The 20,691-nt window shown below is 31.5% G+C and overlaps 2 long non-coding RNA genes across 2 annotated transcripts; both read right to left on the bottom strand.

Moving 5' to 3' along the window:
* Positions 1-851: 851 nt before the first annotated feature.
* On the bottom strand, positions 852-3,539 carry LOC127704916 (uncharacterized). The gene is made up of 3 exons (XR_007983574.1): positions 3,463-3,539; positions 2,361-2,438; positions 852-1,294 (listed from the first exon to the last, which is right to left on the bottom strand). It is a non-coding gene; the product is annotated as an uncharacterized LOC127704916 (long non-coding RNA).
* Positions 3,540-12,294: 8,755 nt separating this feature from the next.
* On the bottom strand, positions 12,295-15,302 carry LOC127704919 (uncharacterized). Its single transcript, XR_007983576.1, has 3 exons — positions 15,283-15,302; positions 14,933-15,010; positions 12,295-12,714 (listed from the first exon to the last, which is right to left on the bottom strand). It is a non-coding gene; the product is annotated as an uncharacterized LOC127704919 (long non-coding RNA).
* Between the last annotated feature and the right edge of the window lie 5,389 nt (positions 15,303-20,691).

Genomic DNA, 20,691 nt, shown 5'->3' with positions numbered 1-20,691 from the left:
TGAGAAAAGTCATTGATGCAGCCGGAATCACAGCTTCTAAACCCAGATACGGTCAAATGGTTAGAGACGTAAACAAGCAGAAAGGGGTCCAATTTGCCAGAGAGGTCATTGCAAACGACGATCATTTTAACAATGTCATTTTTACAGACGAGTGTTCCGTGCAGTTGCATAACAACAAAATAGTTATCTACCGAGAGAAAGACTCTGTAGCACCGGTTTATCCTTTTCTGTTTATTCAGCCGTAAATTCTTTCATAAATTGGTTCGGCTGATCTAGGTCAAATTCCAGCAGTGATTGACATGAGAAAATAAACGTAGAGGCTCTTACGGGGAATGTGAAATCGGAAGAAAAATAAGTTTATAGTTTAAAACTGATTAATTTCCAAAGTTTTAAGTGAATAACAATTGATTTGTACATGACTTATATCTAGCATGATGAAATATCTAACTAAGCTGAAATAAACAATTTCAATGTTCATATTATAGCTAATAAATAAAAACTGAAATATTTTTTATCCGTAATTTCATCTATTAAAAGAGTGAAATATGTTACAGGATGCTATCATTCATTAATCTATAAAATGTACAGGTAAGATTACAAATTTATCAATCACAGCTACAGATTAATTTACGACCTTCCAACAAGGTATTACACAGGTACATCACTGCAGGGGTAATTACAGTCAGGCGGATGTCCGACTAGTCCGTCTTCTTGTCCCGTTGGGACATATATAGGAGCAAGACTTAAAATGTACTGTAGTTCGTTACATTTTTTTATTTTTTCACTAGAAATAAGTCTTGGTTTTAAAATTTTGAAGAAAATGAGCAACCTTTAATTATAACAAAACATACTTATAAACTAAGAAATATTTTATTTCATTACAAAAAAACATTATCATACAGATTTTCTTAATTTATATTCAGATATTTTGAAATATAACATTGATAAAACACTGACTAATTATTATACCACGAGTGGGTATTTCTAAATACAGGTTATATAGATTTTCAAATCAGCATTGTTCATTTTTTAGACCAATCTATTGAATGAATGTCTCCATAGACAGATCTGAAAATTCTTAAACTTCCTCTATATTGGTCAACGATAAAGCTTGTGTCGGAACCCGCATGATGACAAATAGTATAATCTACGCATAAAGTTATTTGGCCTTTTCCAGTTTCGATTTTGGTATATGATCCGGGTCCAACAGTTCTTGTGGTTGTATGACGACCATGGCCTAACGCTACATGTATAGATTGATCTGATCTATTGACAATGTAACTGTTATCTCTGCCTAAAAAAAAACAAAAATTTAATTAAATAAATATATAACTGAATCAAACCAGATTTTTTTTTTGTGTCTTCTGTTTCTGTTATATCGTTGTTTGTTTGCTGTTTGTTAGTGTGCTCCTATTTCTGTGTATTAGTTTGATTATGTTTAACAATTATTGAGCTGCAACGATCTTTCCTTATTATATTGGTAATATTGTCGAATCTATCGTGCTGTCTATGGTATTTGTTTTTGGTAATTTTGGGTCTTAAATGCTATGCGACATCGTACGTCTTTGAGTCGGGTAATTAACAGGTGTACTCTTAATACTTAACCCTTCTTGTTGTCATGTCATTAAAAAGACGATATCAAAGGTCATTTTATTATATATCACAATAATCAGTTCACTAAATAAAAATAAGCAGTTTCACACTTTAATTAAACCCACTAGTCACAACTATAGTAAACACATTTTATACCTATAGTCATCATCGATTTGTTATTACGAGTCAATGACAATATGTCGACTTGAGATGATAACTTCCAAAAATATCTTAATGATACACAAGAAGTCAACTGTTTTACTAACTGACGACAGGTTATAGAGCTTAATAATTGACACTACAGAAGGACGGAAAACAAATACATCCAGATTTAGACAATATGTGAAAGACAGAGGTTTTCAACATGTTAGTCATGCTACGATATTTGAGATCTAGAGCTACTTAAAATAGATAAATGTTTATTATATAAATGAAACGTTTCTAATACATATTTAAAAAAAAATACCTATATAGTCCAAATAACCAAACGAGTATATACTCATATGGTCCGACCATATGAGTATACGCATATGGTCCAAATACTCATATGGTCCGGAGCATACATATAGACGAGACAGATGTAGCATTTTGGAAGTCAAGAACGAGAAATACAATTGTAAAAGGGCAGAGAAGTGACATACTGCTATAACATTGGAGGAGGAAACGAGGAATAACTACAAAGTACAAAAAGTCTTAAAGGAAACAGGTCGGTTTTGCAAAATAAAAAGGACAAAACGCGAGAAGTCAAAGTCATTATGAAAACTTACCCCACCAGGCATTAGTATTCTCTAACCAAAACACACAGACTAGCACGAGCACAGTAAATAGCTTTGACGACATTCTCCCTGTGAAGATAAATTTCTTAATTGATGAGTAAGATGGCAAGGAAATTTTACCTTATATTAATTATATTATATTATATTTAAAATTAATATATTATACTTTATATTAGTTATATTTTATTTTATATCAATTATATTTTATCTTATATTAATAATATTTTACTTTACATTAATTACATTTCGTTCTATATTAATCATACTTTATCTTATATTAATTTAATTTAATTTGATATTAATTTAATTTAATTTAATATTTAATATAATTGACTTTATATTAATGGTTTGTTTTATTTTCAATTTTTTTTTATCAATTATATTACATTCTTTATTAATCATATTCAATTTTATTTTATGTTAATTATATTTTATTTTAAATTAATTATATTTTATTTTAAATTAATTATATTTTATTTATATTAATTATATTTACGCTATATTAGTTATGTGTTATTTTATAATATCATACTTTACTTTGTTTTAATTATATTTTACTTTGTATCAATTATATTTCACTAATAATTAATTATATTCGAATATTCTTTAATGCTGCAATACCTAATGCATATATACTAAATCATGTTTAACCCCACCGCATTTTTTCGCCTGTCCCAAGTCAGGAGCCTCTGGGTTTGTTAGTCTTGTATGATATTTAATTTTAGTATCTTGTGTATATTTCGGAGTTTAGTATGACGTCCATTATCACTGAACTAGTACACATTTTTGTTTAGGGACCAGCTGAAGCACACCTCCGGGTGCGGGAGTTTCTCGCTGCATTGAAGACCCATTGGTGGCCTTTGGCTGTTGTCTGCTCTTTGGTCGGGTTGTTGTCTCTTTGACACATTTCCCATTTCCATTCTCAATTTTAATTAGTATTCAGTTTTCGAAAACGTTTTGATTTTAATATTACATATTAAAATCAAATTAACAAGACAAAATCTTATTTTTAAGCCTATTTGTCACGAAAAACTGTTTGGCTATTTTAATTTTAAACGCATACTAAAAAATATACAAATGAAGAAAAACTTACCAGAGTTTGATGATCAGCAATATCTGTAGATGTATTAATTTTACAAATACAGCAGTATAAATAGTTTAGTGAACAAGCACCTCTTCGGTCAAAAACGGAAATTGGTAGTTAAATTACATATTATTATATAAATAAGTACTTATATATGATCATCTATTAGTGTTCTTGGAACCGAATAATGTCAAGTTTATATTAAAAAAGTTTAAAATAGCACATTGCCCAGTATAACCAACCCTTGGAAGCCATAATAATTTCTGTTAATTTTTTGTTGATTTTTAGTTCTACCAAAAATTACTGATTTTAACAAGTACATGGTATGCAATTATTTAAGAATCAACTTACTGTGCCTGTAGTGGCATATACCTTAACATAATGCATGATCAACCCAGAAGATTCATATTCATACGTTAGATATTCATTTAGATATTCAATTAATGTCACGTAATAAAATTTGTTAGCAAAGTCAGTAACAAATTTCTCCTAAATGGTTTTTTGTTTTAAGCTGACAGTGGTAAGATTGGATTCCTAATTGTTTCAACCCTTAAACCTTGAGGAGGAAGACACCTTGCATCATAATCAACACATAGTTCCATTTAATTAAGGGCTAAAAAGCAAAATAACAATTAAACCGAACTCGATAGAAAATTCAAAACGGAAAGACAAAATCAAAAGCACATCAAACGAATGAAAAACAATTGTCTTCTTTCAGTCATTCCCTCATGTAGAAAACGATGGATTTAACCTGGTTTATAGCTAGTTAAATCCTCACTTGTATGACAGTTGTATAGAAATCCATTATATTGACAATAATGTATGAGCAAAACAAACAGACATAATGCATGTTATGGGTCAAGTTGTCAAAAAATGGGGTGCAACAGTCAGCATTGTGTTATAATCTTAATCACTATAAAACAATTAACTCATGCAAAAAGAACATAAAATGGCTCAAAGACACTCTATAGACAAAGTAAATAAGCAAAAATGAAAGAAAAGATAACAAAACATGACAATAGCGCAATAACACAATAGCGGGATGTATAAATACCCATCTACCACAACAGTCTATTACCAAAAATGGAATTCACAGTAAATTAAAATATACAAAGACAAATAAAAACACTAAGAAACGTAATTAAGATGATAAACAACATCAGTAACTAGACTCTTTACTTCAAAACCATCGTGTATTATTTGTGATATTGATACTGAATATTTATCAACAAGGTCTGGTATCTTCCGATGATTTTTTGTAACATGTATGATCATGAAGACTCTGTATTTCCTCCTACATGTATTGTTATAGTCGGTTATTAGTAGTTTTCAAATACCACGCGTGTCCTTGGTTATTGGCGCATGTCATTTATATAGTTTTGTTTGCTTTAAAGATTTTGTGCCAGTTCCAGGTATCCAGTGATCAAAAATAGTATCATAAGATTTATTTCTCATTAGTCATATATTGAATTGAAGTCAAAGTTGATTATTCGTACTGGAATATAAAAATAATCCCACGTTTGCAAAAAGTGTTCAGGCTATTGACATTAGGATATTTTTTCTCGGAAAGTTCTTGATCCACTTAAAATATAATTTTCAAATATTATCTGTATAACATGTGAATACTTGAAAGATTTTATGTCAAGTGTATGTTAGGACGCCCTAATATCAATTCCGAGAGTATCTGATGATTATTATAAAGACGAATGGATGGCGTAAAAATTCCTGGTTCCATTGATGAGTCTAATTAGATGAATTTAAATATATATGTTTTACTTAATATTACCAGACCCCAGAAAACCATGATAATATCAACGACTCTTTTCACAAAAAAACCTTACAATAAAAATTGATCGTACGTTATACTGAAAAGTGTATGACTTTTATTGAGTAATTTCAATCTTAAGATTTTTTGTGTAAAAATCCGCAGTTTGTTTTCTTCTGTAAAATATGTATTAGCAAACATTATTCACAAAAACAAGTGCAATTACAAGATAAAACACACGTCTATAGTGGTGTATACCTTAATATACAGTCCGCCAAATATTAAGCACCACCTATTGCATCGATTTTTTTTTTCATTTAAAAAAAATCAGTTATTCCTCGAAAAAGAGAAAACATTCATGTAGCAATTTTGTTAACATTTACTATAAACAAACCATAAAGTTTGGTCATTAATGCATTTAAATTTTGCGTTCATAGAAATAGTGCAAATTGCACAAATCAGAAACGGAATTTAAGTTTCACTGTGATTTTATTTTTTTACAACAATAACTCACCCAATATCATTAAAATTCTCTACAAATAATCTTTGGTATGTTTGGCAAATTTAATGTCAATATTTGAGTCAATAAGATGTGTTACCACCACTCTTTCGGTACAGTTCCTTAACACGGCGTCTCATACTCTGTACAAGCCTTCTGAACTTTAGTTGAGGAAATTTCATATATCATCAATTGCCACTATAAAAAAGCCAACATTTTGCAAAGTTGGATCTCTGCGATTGAAATATCTGGCAATGGCATCCCAGAATTGTTCTGTAGGGTTCATGTCTGGACACATGGAAGACCAAACGATAGTGTAAATGGCTTCTTGCTGTTTCTATTCGGTTACAATCCTTGTCCTGTATGGTCTAGCATTGTCGTCCATGTACTAGGAACTTGACACAAGTTAGGGACAACAATGTTTCTAAGAACGAAGTCCCTGTATGTCTGTCCGTTCATGTTACCCTGCAGAATATGCATACCCAGCTTACAATGATATGAGAAGCAATCCTATACTGTAACACCACCAGCATCGAATGCTGTCGTTGGGCAAAGGTTGTTTTTGGTCATAGGCAGTTTTATTTTCCCGTCAAACTCGTATTCTGCTGTCTACTGGTCTTAACAGAAAGCGACTTTCATCTGATTAATGAATTTTTTGCCAGCTCTTATGTTCCAGCGTCGATGGCCATTAGCCCAATGAAACCTGATTATACGGTGCCCAGTTGTTAGGGCTGGTCTCTTGACAATACAACGTGCTCTTATGTTGCCTCTATGAAGTCGACGGACCAATATTCGAACACTAACACGACCACTTGGAGGCCAGTGGTGTATAAATTGTGGGGCAGGAGTAAATGGGTTGGCTTTAGCACGACGAAAAAGCAGTCTGTCATCACGACGGGTAGTAAAACATGATCTTCCGGACCTTGGTCTATCTTTTACAGTTCCTGTGTCAACATGACGTTGTAAAAGTCTGACAATGACGGTGTGATTAACATTGAAATGGTTACTGTTTCTAGTGCTCCTACCGTCATTGTGCATGCGAATTGCTTGCCAACGTTCAGCCACAGATAACTTACGCCTTGCCATATTGCACAATGACTGGATGAAATTCAAATTTCACCTGTACGCGTGATTGTAGGCAGATGATTAAAAGTTATCAAAACTGTGTATTTGTAAAGTGCAGATGACCTTTGATAAAAAGTTGCTTGACGTGTTTTTCGAAGTTCAATATTTTTGGTCGTAACGAACTTTTTTAGTGTATGTTAAAGGCAAATCATAACACTAAACATAAATAATTTGTTCGCAATTGTTAAAAAAATATTGCTAGTTATATTTAGGTGGTGCTTAACTTTTGAGGGACTGTATACAATGTATTGATCAATTCATATAATTGATATGTATATTTTGTAATGCTGGTCAATACACATCTCCTAACAAAGTTTATTTTGCAAAGTCTTTAACTTTGTTCATATCTACTAAAAATGGCAACAGTAGTAAACGCTGTTCGAAAGTCATAAATCGATTGAGAGAAAACAAATCCGGGTTACAAACTAAAACCGAGGGAAACACATCAACTATAAGAGGAAAATAACGAAACAACAGAAACACTGAACCGCCACAAAAAACAAACGACAATGAAACACACATAGAAACGAACTATAAGATCATAATAACTGCCATTTTCCTGACTTGGTGAAGGACATTTTAAGAAAAAATGATTGGTTGAACCTGGTTTTGTGGCTTGCCAAACCTCGCGCTTTTATGGCAATGTTAAATATAACACTAAAATGACAACAATACATGACAGGACTACAGTACAAATAAATGCAAGAACATTCAGGACAGAGAAAAACACAAATAAACAATACAATAGGACATTTCGACATGCTAAAAGTTATCAAAATGTGTATTGTATTTACGGGTTAATCAAATTAGACTTCAATTGAATTCATGACTTATGAAAAATAAATTTTATGGTACTTTGTTTTGATCCAGGAATACCTGGAAGTGTAAAGTTTTTAGTGAAAATAATATTAGTTACATAGTGTACTAGTGACCTAATATGGTATATATGGTGTTCAGTAAATTCCGTATGGGGTGAGAGCGAAGCTCCAATCCCCATATGGAACTTACTCTCCCAATAAATAACGTATTCGTCACTACCACACTATGTAACGAATTTATCTTACCGACCATCTTAACATGTGGTATTTGATAGATAGACTAGACGATAGACTAGCGACCTATCAAAGTGAGCAAGTCAATACCGTTAACATAAAGAAACTACTTCCATTGTTCATACAAAAACAAATGCCAACAATAACAACGTGTTAGCTTTATATGTGTTTTATGAATTTATTTCAATCTTTCATCATTGATTTGTTGAAACCTTTAAGATTTTTTTCTCAGTACCGTTTTGCTATAAAGAGACGTAACACCACTACTAACCATGGATTGAAATGAGCCCCGCCTACTAACCTAATATGGAATATACACGGTCTCCATGCTGTTGCTTTTACCCAATTGTATTCCTAGAAATGTACAATAACGGGTGTTAAACGGACATTTTTTATGAATAAAGTCACACGTGCATTTAATGAGTTCATATATACTTTATCGTACACCTTGTTTTATAAATATAATTATATGAAAAGTGTTCATAAAATTCATTATTTAAAAGCTTACTATGTCCCAAAATGTTGAAATCAAATAAAGTATGTACGAAGTCATTGACTGGAAGAGTAATTGCAACCATACAATGTTTCTATGTACAAACTTCTCCTAGGTTTGCTTTGCAATTAGGCTGAAACTTTTATATCGTATAAATTGAACTATACGGAGGATTCCTCCTTTTTTTTCGTGTTCAAGGAACTTGCTTATGTCGAACTGTGATAGCGCAAAATCAGTCTCAACATCAGTAAACGTCCACCCATTTTGGATACAGGGATGGAAAATGAAAAAAAAAGAATTATTTAACGTGATCATAACTTAGGTCTACTCGAAGTAATGCGCATGAAATTAAACAAAACGAAACAACAACACAAAACACAATGAGTGGATAAAAAAATTCAAACGAGACAAAATAATTCATTTTGATTGAATGTTATTCCCCATAAAACAAAGAAACAGCTTTTTTCTATATTGCATATTGCTATAAATTGTTCTTTTCTTATTAATCGTGACAATATTTATATTCGTTGTGTTAATGTTGTCTGATAACTCTTTCGTATTTCAATTTCATACTTTGTTGAATTTTTAAATGTTTTAAATCTGTTGTTCATATTTTGTTGATTATTATCTTTCTTTGGGAGTATGAGTCACGGAAGGGGGCATTCATCCCCATTTCAAAAGTAGGGGATACTGGAACCGGAAAAGGGAACCACAAGTCATATCTTCTTTGAATGCATGACGGTAAAATTCTAAATCCCTGGGATGCGTTTTAGTTGATTTTAATCTCTGATGCATCATTTTTTTTATCATTCATTGTTTTTGGTTTTTAACTAGCTTTCAGTAACTGCGAGTACTCTCAAGTCGTACTTTCTTGGTAATTTGATCCGTTGATACAATTTGTAATGCTTCTTTTGTTATTTAATGTTTACTTAATTAGGGTTATATCTCGTCTCTCTATGTTATATATATATATACCAGCTTTGATAAGTGTTTGGTATGACTATAAATCTTCGCTTCTGTTGTATGAACTATGAACAACAAATTTATTTAGTTTGTAAAAAATATTTCCATTCTCCATTTATCCTGTATACCTTACAACACAATTATTTATCTGTGTACATTAAAGATAGAAAAGAAATTAGCAGTATCAATTACCTTTACTTTCAACTATATAGATGATGTTCTCTCGCTAAATAATTAAAAATTTGGTGATTATGTTGAACGCATCGATCCCATCGAACTTGAGCTAAAGGATACAACAGATACTGTTAAGTCTGCCTCATATCTTGACATTAATCTAGAAATTGACAATGACGGTCGGCTTAAAACTAACTTTACGACAAAAGAGATGATTTTAGCTTCCCAATTGTAAACTTCCATTTCTATGTAGCAACATTCAAGCAGCACTTGCATCCGGAGGTATATATATCTCTCAATTGATACGATATTCTCGGGCTTGTATTTTCTAAAATGATTTTCTTGATAAAGGGTTGCTGTTCACAAAGAAGCTATAAAACCAAGAGTTCCAATTCAATGGTTTAATTAAAATCACCCCTTTGTAAATTTAACGGACCCCATCACGAGTTGGTTGACCGGTATTGAATAACCGTTTCACAGATGATAGCGGATATATTCCTAATGTCGTAATTACAACCCCGTCCCCTTTTCACGAATGTGACCTACCAAATTAGACTTGTAATCGGGTTTGTATTAACATGAGGAACACGACGGGTGACACTTATAGAGCAGGATCTGCTCATCCTTCCAGAGTACTTGAGATCCCTTCCGTTTTTTCGTAGGGTTCGCGTTGCTCATTCTTTAGTTTTCTATGTTGTGTTTTGTGTACTATTGTTTGACTATTGTTTTTTTTTCTTTTTTAGCCATGAATTGTCTGTTCGTTGTCGATATATGAGTTGAATGTCCCTCTGGTATCTTTAGTCCTTCTTTCTTAGATTATATCCTATTTAAGTCTCCTTTAATTCAAACTAGACAAACGTTGGTTTGAAGTATTATTTATTTAGAAACATATGCATTATATGCAGATCATCAATGAGAGTAATTAGTCGATCTAATTACTGTCAGATCAAAATTATACAAATATTGATAGCTTGCAACAATTTTTGGGAAACTAAGTATGAATGAAAAGACATAAAAAAAATGTATAACTATCTACCAAAATTGATGATTTTTACACAAATGATGTTAATATTATCAAAACTAGGTCACCATACGACCTTAGACTATGAGCAACGCCCATACTCTATTTTAAAATCACCTTAAAAAGACACATGAGGTCCTTTAAGCGTGTCTTGAAATTAATGATATATCTTAACAACCTCTGGAGTTTTTGCTTATATTTTATTGATAAATGCAAATGAGTACCTTTTATTATGAATGTTACTTACTTGTTTCAATGCCTCTAAAATCTACAGAAATTATCCACGAAATTACACTAAGTGAATGATCCGGTGAAAATGCAATTTCATTTGATTAACTAGACAGGGGATATGAAAGTAAAAAGGAAAATCAGAATGGTAATCAATGTTGAAAATGCTTCACACGGGATATGGGCTTATATTCTTTTTCACTGTCAGAGCCCTATAAACAAACACTGGCAGGGAAATCAAGATTAATTTCCCACAACTGTCAAATTCAAGGGAATATTTGTTTCTACTCTTTTTCGTATGAAACGGATGTGACGTAATATGATTTGGTGGTATTACACCTAAAGAAGACATTTTTAGATGAACTGAATGTGCGTTTTTTTGTAATACTGCTTATTTCAAGCATTACTGTCAAGTTTTGTTATAATCAGTTCATTAGTTTGAGAGAAATCTAGTGTAATGTGAGACAACGTCTACATCGATTTGAACAAAGTTTCTTCGAAAAATCCAAATCACGCCGCATCATGATAGAAGATAGTGTGGACCAATACACGAATAAATATTCATCCCATCTGCCTACAAACAGTTGAATGTGAAACAAAAGAGGGACGAAAGATACTAGAGGGACAGTCAAACTCATAGATCGAAAACAAACTGACAACGCCATGGCCAAAAATAAAAAGACAAACAGACAAATAATAGTACAGATGTCACAACATAGAAAACAAAAGATCACCCTGAGATGAAATACTACTAATGTACCTCTTTTTCTACATCATAAGGTCCCTTTTGGTTCATTTATACCATTAATTTCCTAAAAATTTCAACTTTTTAGGCCAATAAATCAAAGGTTGTGGGTATCTATCCACATTTATGCAAGACATATGATAATAAATGAGTAGTTGAAGTGTTCAAGCTGAATGAACTATCCATAATAAAGTTTAATGACTCCATGGAGATTTAAATAAGTCCATATGTAAAACTTAGGTTTACGCCGCGCTACAGAGAGGGACATAAAAAGCTTCCTCTTTAGTGAATGATTTGTTGTAGCTGCTTCTTTAATAATTTCATTTACTAATAACTGTATATTTGATAAAATATTACTTAGAAAAACGTTTTTTCTGTTTTAGCAAAATATAGGAAATAAGGAGAAAAAGTCAGAAAAAGCTCCCAAAAACACTGAGTATGGCTTGCTCTGCCTACTAATATTTATGGTAGAGTCAAATTTCAAGGCAAATTCTCTCACAATTTGTTTTTGATACTTAATCCACTCAGAATATTTCATTTTTGTAATATTTCACTGAAATAGCATAAACTTTTAACAAATGAGAGTACATACATGTTACCATTTAGAACAGGAGAAGAGCTATCATTCCGGAAAGTCAATATTTGGCAAATAATCTATCGCTAATAGTGACAGGTCTAGTATGAAATTTCTATCCATCGTTTTATATTTTCACTAGAAATAAGTTTTCGTTTTAAAGTTCTGCAGAGTATGATATTATTTAATGATAACAAAAATATTAAAAGAATCAAATATTTAATTTCAGTACAGATCTTCTAAATTGCATAAGATATTTTGAAATATGTCATAGATAACACACTCTCTAATTAATAAAACATGAGTGGATATTTTCATATACAGGTTATATAGATTTTCAAATCAGCGTTGTTAATTTTTTACCAATCTATTGAATGAATGTCTCCATATACAGACTGGTAAAGCCTTACACTTCCTCCATATGACTCGACGATAAAGCTTGTGTCGGTACTCGCTCTACGACAAACATCATTCTCTACGCATAAAGTTAACGAGCCTTTTCCCGTTTCGATTTTTGTCCATGATCCAGGTCCAACATTTCTTCTGTATGCATGACCACCATATGCCAAGGATACTCTTATTGTTCGATCTGTTCTATTGACAACATAAGTGTTATCTCTGCCTAATATAAAACAAAATCAAATGATTAAGATTAAAATTAATATATGATATAAACAAACCAGAATATTTTTGTTTTCTGTTCGTGTTATATCTGTGATCTTGTGCTGTTTGTCAGTGTGCTTTTATCTCCGTGTATTAATTTGTTTATATTAACTATTATCGAGTTACAATAAAAACTGTATTATATTGGTCATATTCTCGAATGTATCATGTTGTCTCTGGTGAAACATTACGAGATTTTGTGTCTTCATTTTTCTTCAACTTTATTTGGCCTTTTACCTTGTTTTGATCACTGGTAAATGAAACGCGCTTTTTTTATCACTGGTAGCCAAAACGCGCGTCTGGCGTACAAAAAAAATTAAGATGGAAATAATCTAAAATCTGTTATTGTAATTTGACTTTAATATAACAAAATACAAAATTTTGAAAGGTTGTAAGCAGATTCTGCTCCACATGTTACACTCGTCGTGTTTCTCATATAAGTACACACCCGCTGATAAGTCAGTTAGTTGCATTAGTGGAAAAGGGGTGGAAGTGTGGTTACGACAATTGGAGACAGTTTGATTTGAACTGTTTCCGAATGTAGAAAAAGGCTATAGAAGGCATGTGTAGTGGTTTTTCTTGTTTTGAGTAAGTTACAGTTTAATATGTTTGGTCTGTCGGCCTTTATTATTGGCACTGAATTGAAACAGGCATGCATATGTTTTGAAAGGTGCAGTTGCAAACGATTTTTAAATATTTAAAAAAAACCAGATGTTTAGGAAAGAAAATATTACTGATATTTCAGAAAAATGTGTGAACAAAAAACAAAAATATGAACTTTAAACAGGTTACTATAGTATTCTTTCGGAAGTTTGAAGAGCCACTTTTTCACCTCAATTAACTAGTTTTTTATTACAGCTGACTTAAAACAAAAGTTTTGCAGTTGATATAAATACAATGTATGACTTGTTAATAAGAAGGGTTGGTTTAACGTCAATGCAACTGCATCAAATGTTCAAAAGGGAATCAAAGAAAGCTTAACGAAATAGAAATGTTGTATAACTGTCACTTACAACTTTTCACAAAATACAATAGTTAGTTAGAGTGATATCTTTAGCAATTAGCATTTAACATATCTAAACAGTTTTCTTGAAGTTACAAATGGGAAGACAATTAAATACTGTGTTAAAAGTGACAACTTAAGTAAGACATAGAAATATAGCACGACAACAAGCAGTTTGCTAAACCCATTACTCGATAATTTTGTAAATTGATATGATATCAATCGATTGTAAAAAGATCTCCTCTATTTTAAATACAAAATTTAAAGGACCTACATTACAAATTAAATTAAGGTCTGTTCAGTTTATGTTCAAATTATTCAGTAGTGTCATTTATCTATGCACATAAACATCATTCTGAATTGTCCAAAATATTACTGCACAGTACTGAATTGACTGCAAACAAAATTGTCTGGACAGTACTGAATTTACCACAGTGGATAATTCTGAAAATTGACTGAAAGACCTAACATGACTTAATGAGTAATTATCGAGACTTTACAGATGATGTTAAGATCAAACTGAATAGTTAAAATATGTAAAATTCATTTACTATTGATATAGGGGTTATAGTCTAAATTGCTTAGTGTAAATGTTAAATATTGTGAATTAGTCAGTTTAAAATAAACAACTTACGATAACTAAGGGTATTTGGTATGCATTTGTATTAGTATAAGCACATCATTGACACGAATAAATTTGACACGGAACCATCATAGTCATGCTTAAATGACTTTGAATATTTTTTCGTCCTCAACATGCATGCAATATTTGCCATTTGACGTTAAGCAACCAACAATTAATCAATCAATTGAATATTTAGCAAAGTCAACATACAAAGTATTGCCGTTAAAACTTCAACATATTTTCATTTAACTTTGAAAATTACAGATAGACTAGCCAAATGTACCATTTTTGAATGAAAAATACTTGTGTAAAAGATGTTACATGCTGCTATAGTATTGCACGCGGAAACGAGGAACAAGACTAAGATTCATGAGGGGGTTGAATATAAAAAAATATCAACGATTCAAATAATTCGACAGATGTTTATTTGAGATTGAAGATGTTGAAGTTTTCCTTATAAACAGAGAAAAATGGAGATTTCTATAAAAAGGTTCAAAGGTTAAAAGGTCAGTAATTGCGCGAGAAGCTAATGTCATTATGAAAACTTACCCCACCAGGCATAAGTATTCTCTAACCAGAACACACAGACTAGCACAAGTACAGTAAACAACTTTGACGACATTCTTCCTGTGAAGACACAGTTTTTTTATAAATGAATAAGATTGTTAGGAAATTTTATTCTACTTTCTATTAATTCCACTTTACTTTCTATTAATTGAATTCGAATATTCTTTACTGCTACATTAATTTATGCATGTATATTTGCGTTTTATTGAATCACATTTCACACTCAAACTTACAAGACAAAATCATTCATCTGAGCATCCTATTTAACAAGAAAAAATTGTTTGGCAATTTTCATTTTAAACTCGAAAAGGTACAAATGAGTGAAAACTTACCAGAGTTTGAAGATTAGCAATCACTGTAAATGTATTAATTTCACAAATACAGCAGTATAAATAGTTAAGTTAACAAGCACCTCTTCGGTCAAAAACGGAAATTGGTAGTTAAATTACATATTATCAAGCAAATAAGTGCTTCGATGTGACCAACTATTAGTGTTCTTGGAATCAAATAATGTCAAGTCTGTATTAAAAGAAGTTTAAAATAGCACATTACCCAGTACATATGTATTACCAACCCTTGTAAACCATAATAATTTCTGTTTATTGTCTTTAGTTAAAATAGTTCTACCAAATACTTACTTATTTAAACAAGTTGTACGGTTATTTAAGAAAAGACATGATTGATCTCACCAATTATTGCTTTTTGTCGTCAATTTACCATGGCTGTAGTGCCATAAACCTTAAAATAATGCATTGATTAAATCATAAGATTCATATTCATATCTTAGATATTCATATAGATATCTAATTAATGTCACGTAAGAAAATTTGTTTCGCAAAGTCAGTACCAAATTTCATGACTACTAAGGGTTGTTGTACTAAACTGATAATGATAAGTATTTGATTCCTAATTGTTTCCGGTTAAGGAAGGCACCTTTCATCATAATCAACATAGACATCCATTTAATTAATGACTAAAGAACATATACTACTATTTCTGATCAATGAATACTTGGCAGGGATACAAATCGTTAATGTAGATGATACTTTATAAATGTCACACGTCCATACCAAATGCCTGAATTTCTTGCAATGAATTCTTGAACTCAATATTGTAAATTTATAACGTGTAAGAGAGGCTCCAGCAGCTCAAACATATATGTTTGTAAAGAAACATGAATATTTTACAAATTTAAACCAATTTGATATTTTGTGCGCTCGATGTAAATATAGTTTGTGCTCAATTTTCCATATAATATATTGTGCACTCAAATTTGTATAGAGCGTCTGGTAGGACGCACTAATGTCTCCTGTTCAGAGATATAAGCCAGTCAAAATGGGGAATTCTATTTAGACATGAATTTGATTTTGGGGAAAGACTCGCGTTTCTCGCGAAAAATCATCACTACATTTCTTTTTATCAACACCGGAAAGGAATACTCAAAAAGCTGTGTATGTCGAAAGTCTATAAGTCAATTAAAGCAATTGAATATACATGTATGATCATGTTAATGTAAAGTCTATCAATGCTATGAATTGTGTGTGAAAATCTCAGATTTTTCACATTTGACAAGAAATTATTTTATATGTTTGAAGATTCTGTATTGCCTCCTATATGTTCTGTTTTAGTCGGTAAATAGTACTTCACATATACCACGCATGTCCTTGGGTATGGGCGCATGTCATTTATATACTGTTATTCTCTTTAAAGATTTGTGTTAGTTTAAGGTATCCTTGGATCACAAATAGTATTATCAGATGTGGCTTTTCATAAGTCATGAACTAAATTAAAGTCAAAGTTGATTATTCATACTGGAATATAAAGATATTCATACTTTTTGTCATACGTTATGACGCTCTAAGGTCAGTTTCGTGAGTGTCTGGTGATTATTATGTAGACGAAACACGCGCCTAGCGTACACAATTTTAATCATGGTAGTGTTTCTCGTTTCTCGTTAGACCGTTGGTTTTCCCGTTTGAATGGTTTTACACTAGTAATTTTTTGGGGCCCTTTATAGCTTACTGTTCGGTGTGAGCCAAGGCTCCGTGTTGAAGACCGTACTGTAATGGTTTACTTTTATAAATTTTGACTTGGATGGAGAGTTGTCTCATTGGCACTCATACCACATCTTCTTATATCTATCTATAATGAGTTTATTTAGATAAGCTTAAAATATATCTCTACCCAGTATTACTCGACCCTAGAAATCTATGATAATTTCAGGTTGTTTTCTTCCGTTAAGAATGGTCTACCAAAAACCAAAAACAAGTACAATTTCATGATTTATCACACCAATGTCTTTCTTTTGTCATCAATTTACAAACGTCTATAGTGGCGTATACCTTAAAATGATGTATTGATCAAATCTTATGATTTATATGTATATCTTGCAAAGATGTTCAATGCATATCACTTAACAAAGTTATTAACTTCATATCTACTATTATATTAAACGGATATTTGTAAGTATATGTTTGACTCCCAGTTGTTTCCTCTTAAAAAGGAAGACAGCTTTCAGCATAATCAACATAGAATTCAATTTAATTCATGACTTATGAAAACTAAATATTATGATACTATTTTTGATTCAAGGATACCTGGAAGTGTAAAGCCTTCAATGAAAATAACACTATATACATGACATGCACCCATACACAAGTACTGGATTTCTTGCAATGATGTCCTTGCATCCAAATATGGAGGAGTTGTCACGTTTAGATCTGAGAAACAAGCCTTACTAAAGACTCCAAAAGCATAAAAATATCAACGAACAAAATCTACCAAGCCCTTCTCGCACATATCATGCTTGCTCTTTCTACTTTAGTGTTTGAGGTATTGGACAACTATTTACATTTACTGCACTGCAAAAAAGTCTAAAGATTTGATAGATATTGATAAAATATTATACGGACTGTATGAAATGAAATCGTATTTACAAATAAAACGGCAAAACAAAAGTCCTTCATCTGTGTTAATATGTAATAAAAAGTACTAAATATTTCCACCCTGTACACTAAATAGGGAACAAATAACAGCTGAAAATTCACTAAACAATTGTTTTCAATATGAATAACTACATTGTGTCGATTAAAACATCACATCTCTGACTACGTCGCAGCTTAGCAACCATTACCATAAATATCTGTGAAACAGTGAAACCGGTAGGACATTGAGAGAACATTTGGTTTGCTGTATAAGTCGACAAAATGTAATCATTCATATTGAATACAAGTACATTTCCATCATTTTCCCCTATATATATAATGTATATAGATCTATAAGTAAAATTAAAAGCTGTAAAAAAAAGGCCGATATTTAATGTTCTAGTTTACATAATTAAATTTCACAAAATGTAACGATAAAGTCCATCATACTACCGATTTCACCATCGATCATCATATATAATGATATTGCCTTTGACGATGTTGTTATGGACGATGTTTGTTTGTTTTATATGACATTACTTTGATTGGTTATTCCCGTTTAAGTATGGGCTTTCAAGTGTTCATGAATTTATTTTCTTTGATAAGTATTTCGGTCTCAGTTGACACTTGAAAAAAATCTACATGTTGAAAAAAATGGAGTTATTGATCGATGATGCAGATTATGATATGCATGCTCAGATATATTTTGGAGTGTTCTGGTTGACGGATTTGTTGTTTTTGTACTGTACTGTAATTCATTTCTGATAATCGCCAAAGTTTAGTCTTCCATATATTCTTAATTTCCGAATAGAGTTGGAAATGATATACTGGTCAAATTTAACCAACATAGGAAAAGAGGATGTAAGATCAATTGGAAAAACAAGATCTGAGGAAACAAAAAAAAGTATATGATAAAACAGGTGTAATACCCTACATATCATTTGTCAATCGGTAGAACACAGAAGTTGTTTAACTTACTTGAAGGAATATTTTACAGGTACTTCAGACAGATCAGCAGATGAACACTTTACTTAAAACACGATTCTATATTAAGGAGTAAACGACAGTGTAAAAACCATACAAAAGCTAAAAATGAAAGATAAATATGACCAGTTTGCATTTCAAAAATGAAAGGAGAAAAGGAAGACTAAAACTATGGTACCTGTAGTTACATTAAAGAAGGAACAACATATTAAGATTCAAAGATAGAATGACCTTTACCATAACATATGATATTAAGTGTTCTTGTCCACAAGTAATTTTTGTTACTATGCAATGACTTTAATAAGAATAGCATTGAATTAACTAGCGATTTTAGGTACACAAACAACAGATACGTCAACAAAAATACTCCAAAATATATCAGAGTGGGCATGTAAGAAAAAATTTAAGACAACACGTTTAAGAAACTGCGACAAAGATCAAACTCAATATTTACTTTTTTCCTCATAAATTTATTTATAAACATTTTCACACTCACACTTAACCAGGAATTAATAATAAAAGCAATGTCATATCAGAACAATCAAACGTCGTCGATAACGACGTCGTCGATAACGACGTCGTCGTCAAGGACAATCGCATTCTTCCTGACGATCGAAAGTGATACCAGCAGAATAATGGATGTTATCATTACAGTTTGTGAAAATGTAATTATGTAACTCCGAATAAACTCATCATAGATACAATGCTTAAATATTTGTACGCCCTATGCGCATTTCATGAACAAAAGACTCATCAGTGACGTTCGATTAACAACAAATAAAAAGGCCAAATAAAATATAATGTTGAAGAGCATTGAGGACCCAAAATATAAGATATGGACATTTCTACTAATTGTATTTTCATTTGTATTTACTTTTTGCGTAGGTTTATGAAAATTTATATAAAGAAGTATATATGAAACAAATGAAGGCTGAAAAGGAAGTCTGTGTAAATTATGATAAACGCTGACTTCCTTTTTAAGTTGAAACAATTAGAAATAAGGAAAATCTCAAATCTTAAACGTGAAAGAAGAAAATACTTACTATTATACTTTTAATACATAAAACACTTATTAGTCATAAAGAGTAACTGACTTAGCAAAATAAATTTTTTCAGACATAGTTATTGGATCCCATTCGTTAGATGTGTTTGAGCTTTTGATTTTGCCATTTTATATAGGACTTTCCGTTTTAAATTTCCCTTGGAGTTCGGTATTTTTGTTATCTTACTTTTTCTAAGATATACATAATTCTTCATTAATAAAATGTAAGGGCTATACTACTGTAGACATTGTACATAGATAGTAAAAGAAAGTTATTGGTGAGATCAATCATGATTTTTGTTAAGCGATAATTATTGTACTTGTTTTAGTGAATAAGTATTTGGTAGAAAATATGATATTTAAGATTCCTCTAACGCAAACATACATATTTTATACAAATAATTACCGAGAGCAATGCTTTCAGTGGATCAAATTACTGTCAGAGTGAAATTATTCAAATTTTAATAGCTTGAAACAATATGTTTGATTGTTTTATAATACATACAGATAAGGTATTTTTTGTTCCAAATTAGATCCCCAGGTGACATATCACAGTGCACTGTATGATACAAATACGAATCGAAGGGGTGTAGGGGCAGATCCAGTCAATTTTAAAAGGAGTATCCCAACCAAGAAGGCAGTGGAAAAGGGTGGTCCAACCATATGTCCCATTCAAATGCATTGATCGTCCAAAATAGGGGGATTCCAACCCACGAAACCTCCTCCCCAAGATGTCACTGGGGGGACACGATTCTGGGAATGAGTGGGAGTTAGGTACGAGGGAATTGAGA

This window comes from Mytilus californianus, unplaced genomic scaffold (genome assembly GCF_021869535.1).
Source record: "Mytilus californianus isolate M0D057914Y unplaced genomic scaffold, xbMytCali1.0.p SCAF_6, whole genome shotgun sequence".
Taxonomy (NCBI): domain Eukaryota; kingdom Metazoa; phylum Mollusca; class Bivalvia; order Mytilida; family Mytilidae; genus Mytilus; species Mytilus californianus.
The sequence above is the reverse complement of the archived record's forward strand: the minus strand, read 5'-3'. Positions and strand labels throughout refer to the sequence as shown.